This window comes from Rhineura floridana, chromosome 7, assembly GCF_030035675.1.
Source record: "Rhineura floridana isolate rRhiFlo1 chromosome 7, rRhiFlo1.hap2, whole genome shotgun sequence".
Taxonomy (NCBI): Eukaryota; Metazoa; Chordata; class Lepidosauria; order Squamata; family Rhineuridae; genus Rhineura; species Rhineura floridana.
The window spans coordinates 41,777,622-41,800,635 of NC_084486.1; the positions used below are offsets into that span (position 1 = coordinate 41,777,622).

Sequence of the window (23,014 nt, forward strand, 5' to 3'; positions counted from 1 at the left end):
GGACTGAGCCTTATATAGAATAATGAATTCTTGAGACTCCCTTTTACACATACATCATTTCCCTGCTTAATTTCACATTTCCCTTTTTCAAATATGACTACATATCCCATACTGTTTAGTTTCGTTACAGATAGGATGTTGCTATCTAAGTCAGGAACACACAATACATCCGTCATTATAGTATTGAGTACTCTCAATTGCACAGTACCCCTTCCCACGACTTGCCTGAATGTACCATCAGCCAGTACTACAGCTTCCTTCGTGGGACGCATGGTTTTGAATAAGTCTTTATTCTTTATCATGCTGTGGGTGGCTCCCGAGTCTACAACCCAGTCAGTGCTTTCTTCATCCATCTTCTTGGAACTTGCCATTTTTATTATTTGCACATGTGACTGTTTATATCCATACCTTTTGTTCATACAGTCCTTCCATAAATGCTGTCTTGATCCACAACTATAACATGCCTTAAGTCCAAAAGTCCTTGTTTCTGTTTCACTCCTTTCAGTTCTCCTTTCTTGTTTTCCGTTTGTTTCTGCGCGCCTCTCCCACTCCTGGATCAGTTTACCTGACACATACTGTACCGTCAAACCCTCGTCTGGCATTGCCTCCAGCGAGCTGATTAATGGATCCCAGGAAGAGTCTAGTGATGATAATATGATATACACTTGTTGTAATTGAGAGTGCACAACCTCTCTCTCTTGTAACTCCACAAACAACTTTTTCATCTCCAACAAATGAGCAGACATTGACACACCTTCTGCCAGCCTCATTTGATGTAGTTTATGTGCTAAATAAATCTTGCTACTTGCTGTTTTTCTGACATGCACGTCTCTCAGAGTATTCCAAATTTCTTTCGCGGTGGGTTTGTATTGAATGTGCAGCAGTTGAGAGTCATCCACTGCCAGGATTAAATACGATCTTGCCTTCTCTTCCATACGTTTCCATGGAGCCGGTGGTGGGTCAGCCGGTGGATCGTTCTCAATTACCTGCCATAAATCTTCTTTTGTTAAGAAAGCCTCCATTCGTAACCTCCAACATGAATAGTTCTGTTCAGTGAGGTGTTCCAAAGGCATTCCAGCTGATAAGGACACAGCCATTTCTGCAGACACTTCACTCTTGTTTTGCCAGTCACTGTTCCTTGTCCGTCAGATCTCCACAGCTGTCCTTTCCCGACGGTGAACAAGTCATTCCTTACTTGATATGCACTCTGTATGCACTCTGTACGCACTCCGTGCCACACTCTGGGCCCATAACCCTTGTTGGTGTGTGATGCATGTATGTGCGTGGCATGCAGCAGCGAGTGTATGAGCGCCGAAGTGATTCAAAGACAACGTTCAGTCTTTTAGTTAAGATGAGTCTTTTTACTGGCAAAGCTCAACAAGATTCAAACAGACAGTAAACAAACACCTTCCTTCCACTAACTTAACAACCCCCACACTGTGCAGTTTCATTTTCAAGGTTTTATGGCTTCTGTGCCAGCTGCTGTGTCCTTGAGCAGCTCTGCCTTTTAACCCCTTTTTGTCTTTCTGGAAAACCAGACTCTATCCACCATTAGCTGTCTACACATCACATTCCCCCCCCCTTAAAATAACAGCTAAGTATTATTCCTGCTCTAGGATTCATACAACGCATTAATAATAAAAAAAACAAGTCTCTTAGGGGAAAATGTCTTTTCACACCCACGTCTGGGTCACGTCACTGCAGTCCCAGCCACCTGCCTTGAAAGTCCATTGGCCAATACATTGTCCTTGCTTTTTATGAACTTAAAGTCCACCTGGTATTCTTGTAAAGCCCAGGACCACCTCTGCAACATGGTGTTATTATTTCTCATAGTCTCTAACCATGGCAATGCTCGATCCGTTGTCACTGTAAATCTTCATCCCCACACATATGGACGCAACTTGCTCAGCCCCCACATGACCGCTAGGCATTCCTTTTGGACTGACAAATAATTCTTCTCCCGCAATGTCAGCTAGCAACTAAGATACACCACTGGATATCTGGTGCCTCCCCTCTCTTGCAGCAAGATGACTCCCAGCACTAGGTCTGACGCACCCGTGGCCACGATAAATGGTTGCTTGAAAGCTGGTGCTATCAATACAGGCCCTTGGCACAAGGCTTGCTTTAGAAGATCAAAGGCCTTTTGACATTCATCCGTCCATACCACATGCTCAGCACACTTTTTCCTTGTTAGCTCATGCAAAGGGGTTGCTATTTCCCCAAAATCTTTTATACATTTACGGTAGAAACCAGCCACACTTAAAAATGCCCTAACTTGCTTTTTAGTTAAGGGGATGGGCCACGATTGTATTGCCTCAACTTTGCTCCATAAGGGGGTTATTTTCCCACTCCCCACCTCATGTCCTAAATAGATCATTTCATTCAAATCAAACTGGCATTTCTTGGCTTTTATAGTTAGCCCTGCTTTCTTAAATGCCTTTAACACTGCTGTCAGGTGTTGGACATGCTCAGGCACTGACTTGCTGAAAATGGCCATGTCATCTATATAGGCCATAGCAAAGTCTGACATGCCTCGCAACACAGTGTTGATTAGTCTCTGAAAAGAACTTGGTGAGTTCCTTAGCCCCATGGGTAAAGTCACAAACTCATATAACCGATCTGGTGTACTGAAGGCAGTTTTGGCTCTGGATTGCTCGTCTAATTCCATCTGCCAAAATCCTTTACACAAATCTATGGTAGAGATAATGTTTGCTGCTCCCAATAGCTCTAACATTGCATCCACCCTAGGCATAGGATACACATCTGGGACAGTAATTTTATTGATTAATCGATAATCAATACAAAACCTCATGGTTCCATCTTTTTTCGGAACCAATACAATATTTGAGGCCCAGGGACTGATGGATTCCCTGATCCCCCTAGTTCCAACATGTCTTCAACCTCCTTTCTAATTTCATTCAAAACTTTCCCATTCACATGGTACGGAACAGATCTAATTGGGGCATGATTTCCAGTATCAATTGAATGTCTGGCTATACTGGTTCGGCCAGGTTTGTTGCTGAAGAGATCCCCATAATTTATTAAAACTCTTAGAATCTCTTTCTTGACTTCTTCCTCCACCTCCTCCGACCATTCCAGTTGGTCTACCCCTCCTTTTGCTTTGCTTTCCTGTACCAAATCTGGACGTTCAGGACCACTACCTTCAGGGAACAAGGTGACCTGTAAAACTTTAACATCCCTGGTGTGGTATGGTTTGAGCATATTCACATGCACCACCTTCTGTTTGACTGGTTCACATTCATTCTTTCTCTCAGCAGGCATCCACAGTCTGTACAAAATCCCATTCTCTCACACAATTTGATCCCTCAGATTTAAAGGGAATCCTTTGTGTAAGGGCTTGGTCCTTCATTTGCTTCAAACTTTCATCCTTACTCAGCTCTTCTCTGAACTGCTGTGCCTCTGCAGTAGAGACCATTCGAAACAGTGTGTCTCTCTCAGCAGGCCTGCTAGGGTTTCTATGGCAACCTCAGTCTCAACCACAGATTCTACCCTGTTTTGTTCAGAGCTGGCTAAAATGGCTTCTGCTCCTTTGTTCATTTGGTTTTGGGTCACAACATATATCCTTCCTTGTGCCCCCATAACATCTCTTCCCAGTATCACTGGTTCTTGTTGTTGGGCATTAATACCCACTTTACAGATCTCGTCCTTTCCTCTCCACTTTAATATTATCAGGGTCATGGGTATGCTTTCTGGTTCACCCCTCACTCCTTGGATTGTCACCATTTCCTGAGGTAATATTTCCTCAGATTTTATCAAATCTGGCCTCAGTAACGTCTGAGCGGCACCAGTATCAAGCAATGCCCAATAATTTGCCCCTTGCACACTCACTTCTTCCCTCAGACTCAAATCAAAGTCTTGTACATTTGTCCAGTTTATGTGGCAGAACTGAACTTTCTTTGTTTCTAACTCCCTTGGTTCTGTTTTTACTGCCCTTCCCTGAGCAAGATTACCAATGGGGTTGGCAACCTCACATTGGAAACGTAGGTGCCCTGGTATACCACATTTATAACATAGTTTCTCCTCCATTTTGGGGTACACAGATCCACTCTGGGGTGTCCTGTGCCTTTCAGATTTTATTGGAGGGCTCACTCGCTGTGGTACCACATCCTTTCTGCCACCATTATATGGTCTGAGTTTAAACTCTCTTGATGTTTTCCCCACCCAGCCAGTTCTATTTGAGGCAAAGTGATCTGCCAACTCTGCTGCCTCTTGAACAGATTTAGGGGAATGGTCTTTGACCAGGAGCCTTATTTCTGGTGGTAACTGATGGTATAATTGATCCAGTATCATGAGACTTTTCACCTCTTCTACTGATTGAGCTTTGGCACTTCCCATCCACTTCCCAAATATGTCCTCCAATTTTGCTCCCAGTTCAACAAAAGACCTCTCTGCCTGGATCTGGCAGTTTCGAAATAACTTTCTGAAATAGTCAGGTCCCAGTTTGAATCTTTTGTACACTGCCTCTTTAAACTCGGCATATGTGACGGGCCTGTCTGAGGGGAAATATTGGTATACCTCTGCCAATTCCCCTTTGATCAAATTTGATAAATATTGCATATATTTATCCTCCGGTAGCCCCCACATCTGAGCTGCCTTTTCGAAGGTGTTGAGGTAAATTTGTGGATCTTGTCCAGGCTCAATTTTTGTTTAATTTTTGTCTTTCCTTGTTTCATCAGAATGAAACTTCTCTCTTTCAAATTTTAACTTTTCCACTTGTATCTCAGCATCCATTCTCACTCTTTCAGTATCTATTCTCATCCTTTCAATCTCTAACTCACGTTGCTTTTCCCTCTCCTCAGCCTCCATCACACGTTGCTTTTCCTTCTCTGCAGCTTCAAAGACCCTCTGCTTGTCTTTTTCCTCAGCCTTCCATCTTAACTTCTCTCTTAAATATTCTATATAAGCGGGATTGCTTGAGTACCCTTCTGGGGTCTCTTCCCTGACAGGTTGTTTGTGTTGGATTGATGTATGCTTTATTAATGCCACTTGCAATTCATCTACCCCTTTACCCTCGTGAGGTAAATTGCATGTTATGCACTTCTCCACCAGCTCCTCTCTTTTCATCTTTATATATTTAGCCATGTTTTAGGAGTTCACTCACACTTTACCACACACTCCTTGCCAGTCACTCTCACAAGTAATATTTGCTTGTTATTTCTTTTTGCCACACCACTTTTAGGGACTCTGTTGTTCGTATCCCACTGCTACAGCCACCACATGTGACGTCCTTCCCTGGCACCACCTGTGAAGCTCTCACTTTGTGGCTACCAGCAGACAGGAACGTCAGGTTTATTCTTACCCTTTACAGCACTAGCACCGATCTCAAAAGATCCCACTGCTAGGCAGCAACACCCAACACTCTGTAACCCTTTTAGCTAATAGAGTGTGCCTAGTCTCTGCCTGGCTATTCTGATACCTTGTGTCAATGGGTATAGGTAATTTGTAAACCGCCCTGCAGCCCCTTGACTCTGAAGCATACAGCCCTGAGTTTCTCTGTGGGACTGGATACACTTTCCTCCGATCCACCACCACTGCCACCATTCAATACAAACTGTTCAGCCTTGGTTACTTTGCTATTCCCCCTGGTATGTGTGTCCCAGCTGAAGGAATCAGGCTTTTATTTAACCAAGAAATGTTTATTAAGAATTAGAAATAACAAGATTACTTAATTACTTTGTTGACAAGCTTATGGTTTCATATATGTTCTGACATGTGCTTTATTTCTCATTAATTGCCTCAGAACTCCGACTCACTCTCAACAACACCAACCTCCAAACACCACCAAAACCTCTCTTTCACCTCTCTAAACCTCCAACATCCACCTCCCTGATTCAACTGTCATTCTTCCATTTATACTCCCAGCCATTCAAACGCTTAGCCAATCATCCAGCATTCTACTGCTCATGTACTCCCCCTCCTCTTTCACTCCACTTACCATATGTCTTTTATATAACCAGCACTTACCATATTTACAATATAAGCAGGAACATCACAATGGCAAACCGCAAAAAACAGTGGAGAAAAAGGTAAGTGAAGCGGGGGGATGGTGGGCGGTTCGGAAGCTCTTGCACCGGCCCCCAAAAGCTCCGGGCCCCTAGGTTTCAGCCTACTAAGCCTAATGGATAATCCGGCCCTGCCGACAGGGTCTATATGGAAGGAGGCTGTCTTTCAGATCTTTGAGACCTAAATCATTTAGGGCTTTAAACATTAACATGATCACCTCGAATTGGGCCTGGAAATGAACTGGCAAACAATGCAGCTGTTTTAAAACAGGGGTTATATGAGTTCTAAAGGGAGCCAAGCCAGTAATTTGGCTGTTGGATTTCGGACCAGTTGAAGTTTCTGAGTTGTCTTCAAGAGTAGCCCCATGTAGAGCACATTGCAATAATCCAATTTGGAAGTTACCAGAGCATGAAGTACTATGGACAAGTCATCTCTGTCCAAAAGGGACCGAAGCTAATGAATCAGTTGGAGCTGGAAAAAGGCACTCCTAGCAACTGAGGCAACCTGAACCTCCAGTGACAATGCTTGATCCAGAAGTATCCGCCAAGCTGCAGACCTGCTCCTTCTAAGGGACGGCAATCCCATCCAGAACAGGCTGTCTCCCTACCTCCCAGACATGAGAACTCTGGACGCATAACATCTTTGTCTTTTCAGGATTCAGCCTTTATTTGCCCATATCCAGCCCATTACTGCCTCCAAGCACTGATTCAACACCCCAACTGCCTCTCCTGATTGAGATGGAATAAAGAGGTAGAGCTGGGTGGCATCTGCCTACTGATGTCACCTCACTCCAAATCTCCTGATGATCCCAATGGCTTCATACAGATGTTAAATAGCACGAAGTAGCAGCAAACACAGTAAGAGCTGAGGTTCTTTAAACCAAGACTTTGATTATAAGCCTAAGGACCTGTAAGGATCCACCTAGCCGTCACTGTTAACATATAAAATATATGCATTATGTATTATATAATGAATCCAAAGTATTATATACTCTGACATAGAGTTCAATTCTATTCCTCAAGCAACTTATGTGTGCAACTTATATGTGACAACATAAAGTTTGATCCTACTGACGGTTTAGTATGTACAGGAAGTGCCATTCTTTCCTAGAAGTCTTGAAAGCTGCAGTCTTTTATGTTTGAGTATATTTACCCACTTTGGAACCCTCATATATGTATTCCTTCTCTCCTTCTAACTCTCTCCAAAAGAATATAAATCTAAAGTGTGGTAGAAAGGAAAAGGTCAGAGTGAAGGAATGGGTAGAGGAAATATGTTCATAATGTAGAAAGGAAATTGGAAGAGATGATCCTGTCTCAATTCAGGGCAAGTATCCACTAATAGGATGGAGACAAGTCCCCAATTGTAAGTGGTATAATAATATGGTTTAGCATGTACAGTCATCCTACCATTTTCTCTGGACAATCAGGCTTTGTACAGTTTGGAAGTGCTTAAAACAAAACAGAGATAACAGTGGACCAAAACAAATGGTCATCATCCTTCTGCAATCTGGAGAATGTTTTGAACTTCAATTCTCATCAGCCCTTGCCAGTATGGCTAATGGTTAGGGATGGTGGGAGTTGTGGCCCTAAACACCTGGAGGGCACCAGGTTGGAGAAGACTTGTGCATACCATGGGAAACAATGGCTCTATCATGCCACCTTCGGATCTTAACCTATATATAGTCTCCATTTATAGTATCTCTCTGCCTAGCTGGGGCAATTACTTTTGCAGGGAGGACTCTGTGCCTTCTGATATTTTAGCATGAGACATATCTTTGGTATTTCAGCTTCAATGTCCTGCTCTCTACTTGGTTGGATGAAAAAGCAGGGAGCAATAGGAAGAAGTAACAGCTGCTGCCTCCATGTGAAGCCAATGCTTTCCAAGATGGAGGAAAGACAAAGCATGGGCCAACCACTTCATTTCAGAGTATTCCTCTGTTGGCTACTTATCTTTTTCTAAAAGTCGCAAACAGCTAATGTAGGTGGTGGTGCTGCTATGGCTCAGGAGCATTGATGGGAATTATGCCTGGGATTAGAATATCCAAAGAGGAAATGACCAAAGACAGCTCTTCCCCTCAAGCAATAATATAACCTTGGTCTTGGAATGAGGTCGGGCAGCTCTGAAGCCTTTTTTTAAAAAAAATATAAACAACCCACCCTCAAGCCGTACAAATTTATCCCTTCTAGGTATACCTTCGCCCTTGCGCCAGAGCACAACGTGTACCATGTGCGCGCGAGAGAGAAAGTGAAAAAGACCAAGTCTTGCCACCTTTTGCAACATTCTCGGTTTTAAAAGGCTTCGGGTCTCATTTCAAGAAAACGCCGGCGACGTCCGTCTCCATTTGGAAGAGCGTGAAACCGCCGACGAGGACAGAGTGTCCATAATCCTCTTGACAATGAGCCATGAATCTTCTTCGAGCTTCCATACCCACATGATCTGAAGCCGACCGGCCATCCCTCACTCCATGCACAGCTTGAATAATGAGATGACAGTCTTTTGCCGGGTTTCTCCTCCGACTGCGCCAGCGAGAGAGAGAGTCGAGAGCTGAAAGCCCACCTCTTCCTTGGCTGCAGCGCTGCAACCTGCTGCCTCCTCGCGGGCTTTCTATTTCTCTCTTCCCTCCACGTTTCAATTTTCTGTTGCGGCAGGAGAACGAAAACTGCCGGCTTTCCCCCTATGTGGAGGTGACCCCACTCTTCCCTCAAGATTTGACAGGCGCCTCCTTCCTTGTGGGTTGTGGTGGGCTGGTGGCTCTCCTCACTCGCTCAGCGAAGCCTCCATTTCTGTGAATGGTGGGAGTTGACACCTTTCCCTTGGTGTCAGGCTTGGAGAAGAAGCGCCTCTTCTCTAAGCATTCGCGCCTAAACGCACCGGAGGGGTCTCCCGGCGCTTTCTCGCCTGCGTGTGGCGCGTGCTCTATCTTTCTCTTCCACCCGTAGACTCGCTACCCCCCCCCCAATTTTTTAACCTCAAAGTTTTTTTCATCCTTTTTCTCTTCTTACTACTCCCCTCCCTTTTTAAGACCCATATTTCCGTGCAACCGAATCAGGGCTGGCGGAGCCGACGACAGAAGAGCCAACCGGCTAAGCAGCGCCGCCGTCTCCTCGTCGCCCCCTTCCTGTGGACAGACTCCAAAGAACTGAGGGAGAGGGAGAAAGGGGGGGAGCAGCTTCCCTCAGGCCAGGTGGCGCCAAACGAGACGGGCTAGCGGGGAAGAGCGAGGACGGAGGACGTCGCGGAAGACGTCGTTTAGCCTCAGTTCGGGGAGGTAGAAGCCGCCTGTGGAGTGAAAGCAGTCGGCCGCTGTGGCTTGGAGGGATTTATCAGCCGCTGCTGTGTCGGCTCTGCTGAGGTGACTTCCCGTGGAGAGGTAAGGAAATTCCTCTCCCTCCTTTTCAGGTGGAGGCAAAAGATGTCCCCAGTGGCTTGAATGGCTTCTTTGGCTACTTGTCCCCTCTTCTTCGTTGCTTGGCATTGCTGCTGGGTAGCTTTTTGGTGGCGCCGCCGACTAAAAGTTGCTGTCGGTGGGCTTCGGGTGGGGATGAGGGAGGAGGTCTAACTTGTGTTTCTTATCCCTTCGCTCGAGTGACAGCAGGGCTGCCAAAATGCCTGTGCTTCCAAGGCAACTGTTGTCTAAGATCTAAGAAGCCTAGAGGGATCTGAAGGTCATCTAATCCAACCCACGGGGACGAAGCCATCCGATCCCATGCAGGCAGAAACTGCCTCGGTTCATGCGGGGGGGAAAGAACCCCACTTCTGGATGTATAATAGTGTGACCTAAGGTGAAGGATCGCCCAGAGGTGCGTGTAAAAGAAAGGAATAGGGTTAGTAAGTGAAATGTCCCCCCAAACTTGTTTAAAGAGCACCTTCTACTAGTAAAAGTTTTTCCTTCCTTTATGCAGATAATGCAGGCTCGTTCTGTGATAAGGTGCAAGCTTTGGTTTGACTGCTCTCAGCTTTGCCAGTAACAAGAGATGTTCTCCCATTCCTCTAGAAGAATACTCCAAAGGCCATGTTAACATCTAGTCCTGGCTGGAAGGGGGGAAGCCCTCAAAGCTGATAAAAGACTCATCTCTTCTTCTTTTTTCAATTTATTCAGAGGCGATTACCTTTTTTTAACCCCCTCACCCTTTTAAGGTGCTTATCAGGTGGTAGTAACAGTGGGGTACGTTCCTAGTAGATAAAGCAAAGAACCATAATGCAATTTAGAGAAGTGTGGCTTTTTCTCACTATTTCTAGGGTTTTTTTGGTACTGAGATTTGAGGGGGAGAATGCAGGTCTCTTAGTGTTCTCCCTGAATCAGTGGCAAAAGCACTCCCCTCTCCCCACTTCTGCTGAAACAAATACTGGGGGAGAAGAATTGCACTGGTGTTATTGACGCCTGTTTTGAAAGCAAAAGTTGTGCTGCTATACTTGTGTGCTTTAATATCTGCATATGGTAATCGACTAGATAAATGAACCAGTTAGTATTCTGTTCTTGTAATACTTGGCGCCGTAGAGAGGCTGCTGTTACATTTCATTTCCGATCTCATTTGTGGGAGTGGAATAATGCTGGCTGTATTATCTGCTGTCTCACACGTGCTTTCTCTCTCAGATCTTGGGGCATCATGCAAAGGCAGAGAAGAAGCAGGCAAGCTCCCCCCCCCGCACCTTCTGTATTGGCTCCGCTCCTGTTTGACTATGGACCAGTAAGCAGTGAGTGGAGAAGCTATTCTGGGGGTTGGGAAGCAGCATGCACTCTTCTGGACCTATAGAAGCATCAGCAGCCTGTTTATTCTATTGCTGGAAGTCCCGGTAGATAATCAGACACTCTCCAGGATATTTGCACAGTGTATGCTGTTTACTTTTTCCACTTGAATTGTGTGGTTTTGGCACTACGGGTGATGTTGCTAACTGGTGAAATCCATCATTTAGTTTCTCCTATGAGTAGCACAGCTTTCCTTAGATAAAAACGAACTGAATGGAGAGAGCAAACCACAGTACTATAAGATGGGGTGTATCACATAATATATCAGTAAAGCAATTTTGCTCTGAAAGGAGATGGCTCCTCAAATGAGTCAGAGGTTTAATGAGAGCTGTCATGTTAACTAAAACAAAAGGTTTAAGTATTTATGTATGTCAGTCCTATGCATACTCAGAAGTAAGTCCCAACGACATATATGGGGCTAATACCAAACTAAGTGTGCATAAGGTTACTGTCTTATTCTCCTGGTAGTCTTTGAATTCTGGATAGTCATTATTTATTTTATTTGGTAACATTTGCACTCCAGTCTTCTGCTACGAAGCTTGAAGGGGATGTTGCTAACCAACTAAGTTTATTGATTTTTAAAATGCAAAAGTCAGGCCAAGAACTCAAACTGATACTCATTTATTTAAAATGTCATTTGATAATTGGAGATATGTAGGAAAACCCATTCCATTCAGTCCTGCTGGGGTGTTTATTTCCACTCATATGCTAAAGAACAACACTCCCACCACAATCTGACAGTTTTTATTGTGCATTTTAATATTTCATTGAAGGACATGACATGTTCAATAACAACTTTGACAAAAACATGGACAGGTAGATGGGACAGATGGGTAATGTATCTTTTAACTCAAATGACAAGTCTTGTAAAATTGTGATAAAAATATGGTATCAATTTTTGTATTTGTTAATCAAGCAACTTCCGTTAAGTAATCCTGCGGTGCAAACCATTGTAATCAAAGAGAAAAGTGGTGCAGCAGTGATTCTCATTTAACTGTATACAAGGTAGTTCTTGTCGCTGTAGCAATAGTTTGCAATAAGTTGGAAAGAGCAATCATTGACAACAGCAGAGTAAAATGTGATGGAATGGGAAGTCTCCTAACCGTGCTTGTCTGGTCTGTCAGAAACTGTGATCTGGTGCATGTAATGCCACATGTTGATTGTAGTTTTAAACTTTATTTTGATTTTGAATGGTATATATATATATATATATATATATATACACACACACATTCACACCTGGGGTAAAACATTTTCTACAATGTGAGATTCTGGAATAGAAAGTTAAAAAATGCACATAAATGGGGAAGAATGTGGATTAAAAAATTGGATTGCGTATAACACAAATATAGAAACAGTGGATTTTAGTTCGCTGATACTATCACTTGTATGTTGGGTTTGTGTTAGAAGCCCCACTTATGCCACCCTCTGGAAGACATGGTGACTAACTTACAATTTATTTGAATAAAGTACATATCCTTGCAAGTACTTAAAATATTGAAGTGGCATGATATGCAAAACTGTTCTTGCTTTTCTGCACAGCATAAATTACATCTCTCCTTCTTTTTGAAAACATTTGTGCCTTTTTCAGTACAGCTGAATATCTACATTAATCTACTTTCAAGTGGTGCATCTTCCCTAGTAACAACACTGTTCAAGGGAAGGAAAGTCTTGTAACCCTCCTTCTGCTGTCTCATTGTGAGGCAGGGCACTGCAAATAACTATATGTACAATGAGATTCAAGAACATGTTTGCAGCCATTTGCAGTATATGAGTACTTGCATGTAATGGATTTGCTTTCTTTAATGGAAATAGGGGCTCAAGAGTTACACAACTTGTCATGCTCTTACTCCCCCTTTTCTAACATTATTAACTGCTGTAAGAAAAGAAATGGAGTTGTGTCACTTAAAGCATTACTGAATATGGTGAGTTAAGGGATGCATCATGGCACATGACTCAAGTCAAAACTCCACTGGTCAGTTTTGCTGGTAGTGCTGCTATAGTTCTGTTTTGCTCCCTGTGTGGATCAAGGGATAGCACTTTATTAATTTCTCTGAAGTGTAGGATGGATGCTCGTCTGTGGAGACAGAAGGGGTATAGATAGGCTAACAGTGGTGCCTATTGGTTTGCAGCAGCAGCGGATGGCCTTGTTTCTTCCCTTCCTACACTCCCACTGAGTGTTTACTTGCCTTTTTATTTTTATTTTTAGCTGTTTATTTTCAGGTTTGTCTTGATGGAGGAGATAATGATAACAGAAATAGTATACTCTTCCAGTACAGAGTTACTTTTGAATCTGTCTTCAATCAATGTTTGATCTTGTTCTCTGGCTGTGTCTCTGCAAGGGAAAATAGAGATGAGAGCTGAACCAAAAGTGTTAATGAATGACCAAAGTCATTCAAGTACCTGTGCTTGTCATTGCTTACCCCAGTGCTTGGCTGTGCTCCTTGTCTATGCCTGAGAGGGGTGTAAGTTTATAGGCTGCCATCCATAATTCCTCATTCCTTTCAATAGTTGTTATCAATAGAAGTGTGTGTGTGAAAATGTTTATTGGATTAAGAAGAAGATGATTAAGAAGATTAAGAAGAAATGTTTGGCGATGTATTGTGGGATGTGGGCTTTCCCCTTTTCTAGACTTTCACTGAAGGTCCTTTAGTCCATTGTGCCAGAATAATGGGCATAATGTAACAACATTGTTAAAGACTACATATGAGACCAATCTGTGTTGAAGCTCCGTTGCCTGAGTATAGAGTCATAGTCTATTTAGGACCTAGTCTGTAGTTTTGGTGGTAGGCTTTTTGTGTGTGAGTATGTGTGCATGTATGCTTATTCCACACTTAGTTTATACACCTAAATTTGCTTGCCAGGTGTTAAGTGCTCCTGGACCTCTGATCAGCAGAGTGCTTCACCATATACAGATCCCCTTACTTAATTTCTCTGAGATAGAAAAAGTAACATTTTGATATCTGCCAAAGAACCTGGAGTGATCTGGGCCTTCTCTAATTTTTCCTGGGATATGGAAAAAGTAAGAAGCAGCCAGTGTCTCTGTCCCTGTCTTATTTTCTTCTTGATTCTTGAGCCCAAATGACAGAAGATACCAACTCTCTCCTAAGCCTTTTCCACATGCCAGATAATGTAGGGGACTGCTGTGGGTTGGTGGTTGGCATGCAACCACAAATAATATATTGCTAGAGAGCTCAGCTAACACTTAGAGAATGGCAGCTGAAATATCTGAATGAAGACTAGAATGCCTTTGCCTCCAGGGCCTCTTGTGTCTGACATCAGAAGCTGAGAGAAGGGTGACAACAGCCCAGTAAGGAAGCCCTGGTCTGTGAGGGACTGATATATCTCTGCTATTAAAGTCATTTCCAGACTGCTGTTATTTCCTTTGGGACCTTACCTACTGTGGTCTAGTGATTCAGCATTTCAAACACTTGACGACAGAGGGGAAATGTGTGCACAATTTTGCCTCCCCCCAGTAAGTCTTGTCTATTTTATTGTGTTTTAAACATATTATAAGGCTGTCTCAAGAACTTTTGTTAGTAGGTAAGATTTAAATAGCTCAGATAAATAAATAAGGGAAACCTGCATCCATGTATCCTGTTTGAGTATCTTGATAACCTTGCTTACTCTTTAAATGCTTATTATTCAAATACTTGTAATCAAGAATTCCTAATCAGATGCTTAAAAGCCAATTAAAATAATTCCTTAATATGTATAAATCTGTCAGTGAAAGAAGCCCTGAATGGTTAAAAGCTGCTAAGATGGCAACACAGTTCAATGTAGAGAAAATTCTTTGCTGCATTTCAGATAAGGCTCAGTGAGGAATAAACTGTAAATATGTGTAGTGCATTTTTCTCATCACACTGTGATCCGTGCTGCTGTATTGGTGTAACATGTGGTGGATACCATCTGAATAAGCAACTATTAAAATTTTGTGAAAAGCTGAAGTCTTCCAGTCATGCTCCTAGAGTGCCCTGTTGAAGCTAATATGCCTTCATGAACTTTCCACTATAGGAGAAATTGGTGATAGAATTAAAAGTTTGAATTATGTCAATCTGGAATAGGTATATGATTTCCATGTTCATCTAAACTGTTCATCACAGATTGATCATTCATATTTCTTAATATGTTCTAAGATTCTTCTTATCTGGTAGTAAGCTGATGCGATAGACAAATCTATAATGTACCTGGGCAATTGCATGATAACTAGTCCTAGAAAACTGTAAGTCCCAACACATTTCTTATTCTTATTCTTATTATTCATAATAATAATAATAATAATTTAGATTTATTAGTCGCTTGATATCCAAAGGTACCCAAGTGCCTATACTATGGAATCAACCCCAACTGCAGTTTGGTAAAGCATATAAAATGCTGTCTTAGCAAGGACTAGGTTAGATCTCTCCTGATATTGCACCAATCATGTTGCTGCATTGATACGTTAATCTTTAAAACAAAATACATTTCGTATCCTAGTATTTTATTCTTTGTGAGAAAGGCTCATGTCTATCTCTCATCACTTAGCTGCAGACTTTAGAAGAGGCTCAAGCTTGAAATGTACTAAATAATAAGAGTGTTTCTCAAACTTTCCTTCACCACAATTGTGCACAGATCTGGGATTTAGATATAGGACTTCCTGCTGAGATGGTGTGATTTGATGTGAAGGCACTGACTAATTATTTTCAGAGCCAAGCTATATGGTAGAATTACAGTGGTCATGAGAAAGTAGCTTGGTTCTGCCTGTTGAGCATTCTGATGGAACTGTAGTTAAAAACTTCTGAAGGGTATCAGGTTGGGGAAGAGATGCTGTAAGGTAATGCAATCACAAATATTCCTTGGGAATTTCTCCCCCCTAGCTCTTAGGAAAAATTAGCTAAAGGGAGATAAGCAGAGATTAACAACAGATATAGAAAGCCCTTTTCTTTGTGCATGATCCTGTCCAGTTTTCTCTGTCAGTAGGTGCTGTAATTGTAGATACATAAAGTTGGGTTGCACTTGTATCATGAATTTAATGTAGCCTGGGTTCCAATGAGCACTGAGAATGGGTGAGCAGTGTTGGAAAAATTGGGTCTGCCTAAAATAATATGGAGATGTACAGATTTTTGCTGTGATCTTATAGTTAGCTCATTAGCTAACTATTCCTCAAGCAACAAAGCTATAGCAGATTTTGGTAAACCATGAAAACATTTCAGAGCCCAGTGACTCAAGAAGGAATTGGGGGCCTTTCAAAGATAAGTTCATATCTAAGCTACCTGTAGATATCAAAGAAGGAAGATCATCAAAGTTAAAAATAAAAACATTCAAGGAAAGGGATTTTGTGCATGGATAATACATTTTCCTTTTTAGTTGGCTGGTATAGTTGTGGTTCATGTATGTGTTGAGAGAGGGGGATCTTTTATTAATGGACATAAATTAATTAAATTGCAGAAGTAAAAATTATTTATGGAAGCCCTGAACTCATCTGATGTTTCATTACTGAGCTATGGTGTACAAGAAGGTTCTTAATGATTTTGTTGTCTCTGTACACTGGGACCCTTAGAAAGAAGACACGGATGCTACAATACAATACACACTTACCTGGGAGTAAGTCCTATTGAACCCAATGGAGCTTACTTCTGAGTAGACATGTATTGGATTGCAGCCTAAGGCTGGAAGCACTACAATGTAAATTTTACACAGCTTCAAGCCATAAAGCTATTTTTTTACGTGATAGCTTTTGTATTTTCCACATCTATCGTTTAGATTTCTGTTGTAGATCTCTCTCTCTCTCTCTCTCTCTCTCTCTCTCTCTCTCACACACACACACACACACACACACACACACACACACACACACATGCACTCACACGCACACACACACACACACACACGTACGTCAGATTGGGTACATGAAATGCATGGTGGTGATGTGAAATGTCGGTCTTTCTCTTTCTATTCTGTATTACCATTCACATATGGCAGGTGTCAGATCCCAGAATAAAAGGGATACTTAATGTCACCTGAAAATGACCCAACTTTTGATCATGAAAACATCTTGCATGCATGTGCATACTCAGTTAAGTTAAATGCCAGTATTCATTCTTTCTGATATAGATAACAGTTCAGCATCTTTTGCTGCCAGCCCAGAAAATGTTTCCAGATTAACATATTTTTGGGGATGGTGGAAAATCTATTCTGCTGCAGTAGCTTGGATTGCAAGTGCTACCCAGACATTATATTGCTGCAGTGGCACAAGATTCAATGAGAAATGTTCTGAGAAAACTCAAAAATCTTCTGAGGATGCCCCCCACTTTCATTAGATTGCCTTCATTATTCTACTCTGAGGATAGATTAGTGCGTTTAGTGAATGTTCTCCAAGTGCTTCCCTAGGAGACACCTGGAAGCCACAACATTGGTTGACCAGTTTTGAACATTGATTTAATAAACTGTTAAATAAACCCCCATATTTTTTATTTGAAATGATCATTGGATATGCCAGTACTTTAAAAATATACAATAACATATCCTCTTTCTGGGCACTGCTTGTCATCATATATTTTTATGTTGTATTTCTCTGCAGTTAGAAAGCACATTGTAGTTGAAGATACCTGTTTAAGAAAAGAAGCATGTACTCATAATAATGCCACAAAATAAATGTAAATGAATATGTCAGACTCATTGTATTTACTGACACTTCCAAAAATGTGAATAAACATAACTATGCTAGACATCAAACCTAAGTACAGGGAAATTATATTATGACAACGATAAGTGTTGTCTGCCTGACAAGGAAAAGCAAAATGCATGCACAAGTACAGAAAAGTACAGTGTTTATAAACTAAAATTTTTAAATCCAAATACAATGTTTTTTCCTAACCGAGTCTGTATATGTGTTGGAGACAACACATTTCAAAAGTAGTGCACCATGGATTTGCAAATGTAGACCCCTCACTCGCTTGCTCTCTCACTCACCCACCTCCCTCCCTCCCTCCCTCCCTCTCTCTCTCTCTCTCTCTCTCTCACACACACACACACACACACACACACAAACACACACACGTCAGAATAGGTACATTAAATGTATGGTGGTGATAGCACTCTTCATGCTCCAACCTCCAAATATTCATCACAAGAACTGTATGTTATAATTAATTATGCATACATGTATTTCATGTTAGCTGAAATGTGTGAGCTTTATAAGGCTGCTTAAAATATATGTTACTGGGTGACTTTTAAAAATATTTTCTCATCAGTTTGCAGATTTAAATCCCCCTGACTCCAAAGCTGGATGGTGACAGCATGCTTTCTCCCAAATGGGGTGGTGGAGGTGGAGAAATATGGATCAGATAAAATGGTATGGTGAGGAAGAGTTAAAAATTCATCCCACAGAATCCCCTCTCTGATTCATTCTGCCCCTGCAGCTGCTTTTAAACTTTGCAGAACCTGCCTTTCTAAACTTAGCAGCTGGCAGCAACCTATGGGTGACATTCTCTGAGTCTAGGTTCAGAAGTAGAGAGGACAGACTTTCATTTTCTTTCAGGAGACGGGGGATTATACTGTTTTGCCCCACTATGATACATTGCACTAGCAATTTAATGTGGGGAATTTTAAACTAGTGCAAGAAGTGATCCAACAGCTTAAACATTTACTATGAGACAAGCACAAACAAACTTAACATAGGGCCATGTCCAGTAGTAATGACTGCAGTAACTTCAGTAATAATTGCCTGTGCAAATGCTTTCTGATTTTGTACAGATCAACATTTATAAAGCACACTTATTGTCAGGGCTGGCGTTTGCAAATGTGGAGCCTGATTGGGGACCTATGGTGGGCGCCAATTTCCGTGAAGCAGCAGAAATGGAAACAAGTGCTCCCACTCGAGGGTTAAAAAAGGCACAATTCCCCCATGAGCACAGGGTCCCCGCTAAGTGCTTTTTTTTTCTTCCAGTAAAAGTGCTTTGAGGGAAAGGATAGGCGCAAGCTTGTCATTGTAACATTTAATTTTCACTTCAGGAACACAATGAAGTGGTTAAGACAGCTAAAAATATTTGGTTTCATGGCTTTAATCTCCAGTTTTTAACTTGTATTTTATATACTGTAAATAAGCAGAACATTGTCCTGTGCCTTTTCTCTCTGCTTGTAGTCAATAGTTTTTCCTCTAGAATTCACTGAAGTCAGAAGTACGGTTTAGAGCAGCATTTCCTTATATGATATTATGAAAAGCCATTAAAATGTTCCTTATTCAAGTGTAATATTTATTTTAACTTGGTTTGAAAGATCTTTGTAATGTTGTTGAATAAAATATAATGCAAAATATCCTGCATGGCAAGAAACGTGTTCACCTCATTTCTCTAAAACTGTACTTCTCTGAATGTTACCTTTCAGCTGCTCAGTGATATGTATTAGAGGCAGAATGGAGCATTGGATTCTTACTTTGAATGCTCCTTCTGGGATAAGTGTAGAAGGACTCCAGTACAACCATGGCTTTAGCACACCCCCCCCCAAAAAAACAAGGATAGGCCAATCACATGACTAGAGGAATGCAAAAAAACCTCCTGCAGCTCACCCTCCAGTTCCAACACTGTCAAGCTGGAACCTGAAACAACTGAAGTAGCTATAAAGCAACATACATTAAGGTAGGTTACAGAAAAAACATAGAAGGAAAGCTAAACAAGCCCCCCCCCCGAGGCAATGGCACAAAGCAAAGGTAGGATCCGAGAGCAAAACCTGGACTGAACCAAGAAACTAATAAAGTGGTTAAGAAGCAGACCCTGGAGTCCTCTCAGACTTATTCCAGAAGGAGCATTCACAGTATCCAATGTCCTGTTCTCTGGATGACATGTAGGAGGCCTCACATGCAACCATGGGTTCAGGCCCCCACCCAGCGATATACAGGTCATGTAACTACAGGAATGGTGTTTTCTGCCACCATTGTGTTTGCACAGAATCATCAAGCAGAGTTCATTCCATTTTAGTCTGGCTCCAAGCCTGATTATGGGACAGAGACAGTTTGGGTCACTCTGATAGATGCTCAGTGCCAGGAACCATTGGGTCTCTCAGTGGATTTTAATACCATCAAAACTTATCTTTCTAGACCACCTGTCTGTTGAAAGTAGGGGCCATTCTGTTTCCCCAGGATGTTTAACATCTACATGAAAACACTGGGAGAGGTTTTCTGGGATTTCATAGAATCATAGAATAGTAGGGTTGGAAGGGGCCTACAAGGCCATCGAGTCCAACCCCCTGCTCAATGCAGGAATCCAAATCAAAGCATTCCCAACAGATGGCTGTCCAGCTGCCTCTTGAATGCCTCCAGTGTCGGAGAGCCCACTACCTCTCTAGGTAATTGGTTCCATTGTCGTATGGCTCTAACAGTTAGGAAGTTTTTCCTGATGTCCAGTCGAAATCTGGCTTCCTGCAACTTGAGCCCATTATTCCGTGTCCTGCATTCTGGGACAATTGAGAAGAGATCCTGGCCCTCCTCTATGTGACAACCTTTCATGTACTTGAAGAGTGCTATCGTATCTCCCCTCAGTCTTCTCTTCTCCAGGCTAAACATGCCCAGTTCTTTCAGTCTCTCCTCATAGGGCTTTGTTTCCAGTCCCCTGATCATCTTTGTTGCCTTCCTCTGAACCCATTCCAGTTTGTCTGCATCCTTCTTGAAGTGAGGAGACCAGAACTGGACGCAGTATTCAAGATGAGGCCTAACCAGTGCTGAATAGAGGGGAACTAGTACTTCACATGATTTGGAAACTATATTTCTGTTAATGCAGCCTAATATAGCATTTCCCGTTTTTGCAGCCACATCACACTGTTGGCTCATATTCAGCTTGTGATCAACGACAATTCCAAGATCCTTCTCACATGTCGTATTGCTGAGCCAAGTATTCCCCATCTTATAACTGTGCATTTGGTTTCTTTTTCCTAAGTGTAGAACTTTGCATTTATCCCTGTTGAATTTCATTCTGTTGTTTTCAGCCCAATGCTCTAGCCTATCAAGGTCCCTTTGAATTTTGTTTCTGTCTTCCACGGTATTAGTTATGCCCCCCCCAATTTTGTATCATCTGCAAATTTGATAAGCATGCTTTGTACCTCCTCATCCAAGTCGTTAATAAAAATGTTAAAGAGCACTGGGCCCAGGACCGAGCCCTGTGGTACCCTGCTCGTTACTTCCACCCAGTTTGAGAAGGAACCATTGATAAGCACTCTTTGAGTACGATTCTGGAGCCAACTGTTGATCCATCTAATAGTTGTTCCATCCAGCCCACATTTAGCTAGCTTGCTAATCAGAATATCATGGGGCACTTTGTCAAAAGCTTTACTGAAGTCGAGATATATTATGTCCACATCATTCCCACAGTCCAGAAGGGAGGTTACCCGATCAAAAAATGAGATGAGATTAGTTTGGCAGGATTTGTTCTTCATAAATCCATGTTGGCTCCTAGTAATCACTGCATTGTTTTCAAGGTGCTTACAGATTGACTGATTTGTAATCTGCTCCAGAATTTTTCCAGGGATTGATGTTAGGCTGACTGGTCTGTAGTTTCCCGGTTCCTCCTTATTGCCCTTTTTGAAGATATGGACAACATTAGCTCTCCTCCAGTCATCCGGCACTTCACCGGTCCTCCATGATTTTGCAAAGATAATAGAGAGCAGTTCTGAGAGTTCTTCAGCCAGTTCCTTCAATACTCTAGGATGCAGTTTATCGGGCCCTGCCAATTTGAATTTATTCAAAATGATTAGGTATTTCTTGACCATTTGTCTATCAATCTCAAGGTCCAATCCTGACCCTTCTACTTCATGTTTCCCGGGAGGGTCATCAGCCCTTTTTTGGAAGAAGACTGAGCCAAAGTAGGAATTGAGCACTTCTGCCTTTTCTTTGTCATCTGTTATCATTTTGCCACCCTCATTGAGTAGCTGTGCCACCATTTCTTTTCTCTGTCTTTTACTATGGACATACCCGAAGAAAGCTTTTTTGTTGCTTTTAGCATCCCTCGCTAGCCTTAGCTCATTCTCAGCTTTAGCCTTCCTGACACCATCCCGGCAATTCCGTGATACCTGCCTGTACTCTTCCTTTGTGGCCTGGCCTTCTTTCCACTTCCTGTATGTGTCCTTTTTTGTTTGCAGGTCATCTCTAAGCTTTTTGTGAAGCCACATTGGCTTCTTTTGCTGTTTCCCCCCTTTTCTCCTTGTTGCTTACCATTGCATTTTTAGAATTTCATTTTTTAGAAACTCCCACCCATCTTCAACTCCTTTTCTCATTAGGGTGGCTTGCCATGGAACCGTACTTACAATTGTTCTGAGTTTATTGAAATCAGCTTTCCTGAAGTCCAGGCATATGGCTACTCTCAGCTTTTGCTTCTGTTAAAATCAAGAACTCAAGTATGGTGTGGTCACTTTCCCCCAGAGTTCCCGTGACTGCCACTTCATCCACCAAATCATCTCTATTGGTTAGAATCAAGTCCAGGATAGCTGTTCCTCTGATTGCTTCCTCCACTTTCTGTAGGAGGAAGTTATCTGCAACACAAGTCAGAAATTTCTTGGAGGAGCTGTGTTTGGCAGAATTTGGGCTCATCCAGACGACTGTATAATGTGTGACAGGACCACTTTGTGTTCTCATTATTTTTCTGTCATCCTGATGACGTCCCGCACAAAAGCGCGTTTTCACGTGGTTAAATCTGCTTTGGCACAACCGCGGAAAATGCAGTTATCTTTTTTAAAGTGTGAATCATCAGCTGCAACGTTAGGGGCTCGGATGCAATACCGCGGACTTTAGAACAGGAGGCGTTCTGTGGGCGGTCACTGGGGTTTCCCCATTCCCCTTCCTTCATTTTCAGCCAATCACGTATTTCCACTTTTGCACATGTGCAGGAATGTGCTTGGAAAAGCCCGGGAAACTGAACCAATCAGAGCCACGGGATGTTACGTTGTACTCCTCAGATGTGGAAATGTGCATTTCCGCATTTGCACACAAGGAGGTACTACCGTGGCTGGGTAAACTCCCCTTAGCTTTTCCTGCTTCTCGACCTGAGGCAAAGTGCATGTGTAACAAAGCCCTGGTAACAGGACGGAGGCAAAGAAATCCCTTCCACCCCACCCTCCTGCTGGCTCTGTGCTTCTTTCTGCCACTCAGGCTGGTTGCTGGGTCCTGGAGTGCCTCGCCGAGGGTGAGTGAGCAGCCAGGGGGAGGGCAAGCTAGCGAGGGGTGGCAGGTCATGGTGGACCACCAGCCAGGTGGTCATCAGCCTCAGCACTAGTCGCTGC

The 23,014-nt window shown here is 42.5% G+C and overlaps 1 long non-coding RNA gene across 1 annotated transcript in view; it reads left to right on the plus strand.

The window, feature by feature from the left end:
* Positions 1-9,050: 9,050 nt before the first annotated feature.
* The window catches only part of LOC133388878 (uncharacterized), a 316,785-nt gene continuing 302,821 nt past the window's right edge, over positions 9,051-23,014 (plus strand). Inside the window, exon 1 of the long non-coding RNA XR_009763966.1 lies at positions 9,051-9,394. This is a non-coding gene — a long non-coding RNA (uncharacterized LOC133388878). The remainder of the gene's footprint in view (positions 9,395-23,014) is intronic.